The sequence below is a fragment of the Brassica oleracea genome, chromosome C1 (genome assembly GCF_000695525.1).
Source record: "Brassica oleracea var. oleracea cultivar TO1000 chromosome C1, BOL, whole genome shotgun sequence".
NCBI lineage: Eukaryota > Viridiplantae > Streptophyta > Magnoliopsida > Brassicales > Brassicaceae > Brassica > Brassica oleracea.
This window is the reverse complement of record NC_027748.1, coordinates 21,656,918-21,662,613: the sequence shown is the minus strand read 5'-3', so window position 1 is coordinate 21,662,613 and position 5,696 is coordinate 21,656,918. Positions and strand designations below refer to the sequence as shown.

General features: G+C 44.3%; 1 pseudogene; it reads left to right on the top strand.

The window, feature by feature from the left end:
- The first annotated feature begins 1,731 nt into the window (after positions 1 to 1,731).
- Positions 1,732 to 3,735, top strand: LOC106301419 (annotated as a pseudogene).
- The last annotated feature ends 1,961 nt before the right edge of the window (positions 3,736 to 5,696 follow it).

Here is a 5,696-nt window from a genome sequence, read left to right as displayed (position 1 = left end):
CTTTGATAGGAGAGAACAATTAAACAAAGTCTACCTACCAAACATTCATTAGAAAAGGCTTTTAACAGAGCAAGTAGTTCACAGAGAGCAGTGAATACACATCAAATCAGTGGAAAATATTAACTACAGCTAAGTACAATCAAAAATTGATCACAACAACCAACAACCAACAGAGAATTAATTATAGTTTTTTTTTAAGTTGTAGTTAGAGTACTAGTTCTCGTTGTAGTTTACTTGGCTTGTAGTTGTAGTTGTAGTTATCTTAAGCTTTCATTAAGTTCTAGTTCTAGTTAAGTTTTCTGATACGGTTAGCTTTGTATTAAACAAGTTGAACTACATCTACTTTTAAAAAAACATTAACATTTTCGAACACACATATAGCAATCAAGAATTTCTAACATACATTTTCGAACTACCTCTACAGTTTTGTTGAGTCTTACCTTTGCTTTTCAATCGAAGCTGACCTTCTCCAGCGTAGCCACCTGCACGGTGAGGTAATCTACCTGTCCAGAGAGGATTTTAACCTGTTCCTGGACATGGAAACATCAAAGAAAAAGTGTTAGTCACGCAAAAAAACTACAAAACTATAATGTAGATGGAATGAAAGAGCAAAGAAAGTTGACAAACCTACAGTGTCTCAATTTGTTTACTGAGATTCGACGTCCCCAACATCACTTGTTCAGCCTCCTCCACCCGCTTAGTCAACCTTTCGATCTCCTCCTGCACACCTAAAACCCAAGGCTGACGATAATGGAACCCATCAGCCTTGGTTACAACATAAACAAATATCAGAGAATTTTCGATTCCTAAACCCATAAACGATAATCAAAGCCTTTAAATTCAAACTTACCTCGTAGTTCTTGCAGGTGAAGAACCGCTTCCCCGGAAGAGTGTCGTAGTCGTCCTTCCGGCGAACCTCATCAGGCGAACCTCATCAATGATTCTCCCACCACATGGACACCTTCTAGGAATCCCGTACTCTGAATCGGCCACGAACACTAACATGTTGATGTAATCGTTTTGCCTCTTTGAATGTCTTCTCTCCTCTGTCGGATCCATCTCTGCCACAAATCAAAATTATTAGCACATAATAACGATAGAATATGATTAAATGAACCCTCAATCGAACTCCCATATCGATTAAGAACCCTAAAAAAAAATCCCAAAATCGATTTTAAATCACACAAATCGCAAATCCCTTTCGAACACACAATCGACGCTAACACACCGTGAATCTACTCGATACTGACCTAAGAGCGTGGAGAAGAGAAAACAGAATCGATTTGATGGAGAAAACCTCCGGAAATCGCCGTCGCACGGAATATCGCCTCGGAGAAAAGAAACCCTCGGTTTTTCAGAGAGGAGAGAAATGAAACGAGTTACGCGGAAACCCTACTTTCGTCGTCGTCAACGAGGAAAGGAGAAGCCAGTCAGTGATCGATGCGTGGCTTGAATTCGCCTCTTACGGGTTCACTCGTAAGGCCCGGCTCATCGAATTAAACCCATTTTGATTTTCTTTTAATCATTCGGGCCTAAGAACTCGAGCCCCCGAACCCGGTAAAAACCGCTAATGCGGATGGTCTAACGTTTCCGATGGGTACTTTTGGTAATTATTTTTCCCGTACATTTCTGCCCTTATATCTGTAGTAACCCGCAGGAAGACCATAAGCAAGAAGACCCATAGAACAAAGAGAGAAAAAAGAGCAAGTCTCCAACAAAGAGATTAGATCAATGGCGCAAGAACCTCTTGCTGTTGCTGGAATCAGTAATGATCTAGTAACCAGATCGTGGATGGCGTCGAAGATAGCTTACAACACCGAGCATTTTTGCGAGGAAGAAGAAGGGGAGTTGGTGTATTTCTCTTTCAAACCATCTTTCTCGGAGAAAGATTGGTTTGCTCCGGAGAATGGGTCTTCCTTTGGAGAAACTAAGATGAATCGTGACCAGTTCCCTTGTATGAGAAGCTTCAGCAACGACGTTGACGCTACGGTTAACGAAGCTTTCCTCAAGAATCTTGATAACCTCATTTCTCAAAGAACCTCATTTCGCGATGATGTAAGTAAATATTTTGACTTTCTTTGACTTGGGTCAAAAACTTCTGACTAGTTAATGTCTGAAACTTGCTTTATCAGGTTGTCAGCAGCCAAAAATGTCAAAGGATAGTGTTCACAGGACATTCATCAGGAGGTGCAACTGCAATTTTGGCAACAGTTTGGTATTTGGAGACATACTTCACGAAGAAACAGATTGGTGGTTTCCCTTTCCCAGAGCCTCGTTGTGTGACCTTTGGTGGGTGACAATGTCTTCAAGCACGCGCTTGTGAGAGAGAACTGGAGCAGGTTCTTCGTGAACTATGTCACAAGATTCGATATTGTCCCTCGGATAATGCTTGCTCCAAAGGCATCAACAAAGCAAACTCTGCCTTATCCTCTTTACAAGCTGGATCATACAGCTTCTCGGATCCAAGAAAATGACCAGGGAACCGCAGGTTTCTTCGCAGCGGTGATGAAAGACGTAGAAATTGCTTCGCGCCAAGCCGGTTGGGAATTGATTGGAGACGGAGGAAATGCGTTTTTGGAAACTTTTTCAAGTTTCCTTGAGCTGAGTCCTTATAGACCCGCAGGGACTTTTGTCTTCTCTACGGGGACGAGGTTGGTCCAAGTGAGAAACTCAGACGCCATTCTCCAGCTTCTTTTTTACGCTTCTCAGTCAAGCAATGAGCAAGAATTGTCTCTAAGACCATATGAAAGCATACAAGATCACCGTAGCTATCAGGAAATGGTAGATTCGATGGGAACGAAGGAGGTTAATCAATTGGAATTGCATCACTTGGCTTTGGATGGAGGAGAATCTGCGCTCAGTGACCTCGGACTGGTAAACTCTTTCTCTCCTTGCTCCAAAGCTTGATCCCTGTATTTTTCTTGCTGAATAGGAGAAAAAGAAAGATCGTACCATTGATGTTTCTTTTTTTTTGGCAGAGCACAAACGACAGAAAATGCCTCCTTGCTGCATATGAAGCAGAGAAGAAAAGAGTTGATAATCAGAGTAAGATGGACAAGGAAAGAGAGTATAAAACAGAAGAGAAGATGGACAAAGAAAAAAAGCCTAAAAAAATAGAAGAGAAGGACTGGATAGAGAACGTATACAAGCCAAGGTGTCTAGCTCTTGCAAAAGGGTACTATGATTCCTTCAAGGAATCTCCTGAAGATGACGACTTCACAGCAAACGTCACTAGAGCTGAGTTAGCTGGTTCATTTGACAAGGTGTTCGGTTTACTGAAAAAAGGTCAACTTCCAAATGGATTCGAGGGGCGCAGTGAGTGGATCGAGCTACAAATTCGCTACGTCAAACTAGTCGAACCACTTGATATTGCAAACTACCACAGGCATTTGAAGAACGAAGACACAGGGCCTTACATGGGAAAAGGAAGACCAAACCGCTACAAACACGCTCAGAGATTGTTCGAGCATAAGCTACTCAAGGCAGGACGGCCTGCAAAAGAGATAAAGACATCCAGCTTAGGATCGTGCTTCTAGGCTGAGTCGAAGAACTAAGGGGAAAAGGATATGATGAGGCAAGGGTAAAGAAACTAGAAGAGTTGTTTCAAGGATGGATCAAAGACGAGGAAGTAGATGATAAGCATATATTTTTGGAGGCTCAACATTCAGAAAGGGGTGGCACTCACTTACTGAGGTTCACAAACTCTGTTCTCCCCTGCGAGGGCGTATGGGTTAAACAAGAGACACTTGAACCAGAAAAAAAAAGGTTGTTTGTTTAAGCTATTGGAACTTCCTTTGTGCAATAAAGAGATGCAATCAATCAATCTCATGTTTTTCAATTTGATTTCTACTTCAGGGTGATCTTAAATAAGAAACCTGCTCTAAGATCATGAAGATATATGTAATTGTTCTCTATTTTAATGTCGAATTTGGTTTCCACTTAACAGTTATCTTGTAATATGATATATGCCCATCTCCATCTTAAATCGTTTTGTGGCAGAAAAGGCAGAGCCGGAATCCACAAGGGCATGGTAAGATATTAGAATCTGTCAAGTCCAGATCTTCATATTAAATGGGGCATGAAGATGGCATTTCCACATAAGTAAAATGCAAGTTCATCATGACAGCCGGAAAACTACGCTCTGGCCTCCATGCCTGGTTGCTCTTTTGCTTCCTCTGGCAATCCGCATCAACTGAATGCTTGATAATACTCTCATGCCTGTTACATATGAGGCCATAAGGCCACCGATACTTTACCGTTACAAGAGGAGAAGCCCGAAGACAGGCCCATCTGAGGAGGAGAATCTCGAGAGTGTGGATGAGGAAGGGCACGTGAGAGGAGTGCACGTGAGAGAGTACGGAAAGGGGGAGGAAGCTGCGTAGCAACGACCTCAACAAACGCACATGGGATGTTGGTGACGTGTCCAATTGTTTAGGTCATGCATTTGGCGTTTACTATCTATAAAGAGTAGCTAAGAATAAGAGTTGGTTATCGAGTGAGAAGTTCGAACAATTTGGTGAGAGGAGAGAGAGTACTTCTTTAGAAAAACTCTAAACCGTTGTATTTGCTTGCTCGTAAAGGAATATCTTTATCTTCCTTTACAAGTCTGAACTTATACAACTTGATCGTAACAAATTTGGTATCAGAGCAAGACAAACCTGAGGACTTGCGATGCCGAAGAAGAATGATGACAAGGCGGTGGAGCAGACCCAACATGTCGACGAACGATTCGTGGCAACGGAGGGGAAGCTGACCACGATGTTAGAAGAGCGGATGGGTGAGATGATGAGGATGATGGCCAGTGGGTTTGAGAAACTCGAGCTGCGGAAGGTAAATCAGACCGGGGAGAAGGATCGGCGGGAAGGAGGGCCAATATCCTCGAGTTGCTATCCAACCCAGTCGACGCTCTCAAGCCTACGGTGCATCGGGGAGAAGGATCGGGAAAGGAGATCATGGAGGAACCTCAGAGCGTGTCAGGTGCTAGATCCACGACGGGAGCAGGACACGAAACGAGTTCCGTCGTCAATCAACCACCCACATGGGGAACGACGGCGGAAAAGATCGACTCGCTGGCTCGGAAGATGAAGATTCCATTGTTTGATGGTGACGACGCGGAAAGTTGGGTGTTGCGCATCGAACAATACTTCGAGCTAGAAGAGTTTTCGGAGGAGGAAAGGATGAAGGCGGTGCGGATGAGCTTTATCGGCGAGGCGTTGCCGTGGTACCGATGGGAGAGGAACCGAAATCCCTTTCTCAGTTGGGAGCAGATGAAGGTGAGGGTACTAGAGCAATTTTCGCCGGTAAGAGATACCAGCGCGGGGGAAAGAGTTCTCTGTCTCAAACAGACGGACACGGTGCAGAGTTTCCGGCGGGAGTTTATTGCTCTGGCCTCCAACGCGCAGGAAATACCAGATCCGATTCTCGAGATGGCTTTTATGAACGGGCTGCATCCTTAGATCAAGGCGGGGGTGAAGATGATGCAGACTCGTGGGTTGCTGAAGGTGATGGATGCCGCAAAACTTGTGGAAGATTGGTCCTCCGGAGGAGAGACGACGGAGGAGCCGTTGGTGTCTACAACGAAGGGGTCCCGGGCCGCTAATGGCAAGTTTCAGGCCCAAACCAGTAAACCGGCCCAACAAGGAGGACAAGGTGATGTGCCGTGGGCTAGCGCACCGGGCAAAACAGGCATGCATGGC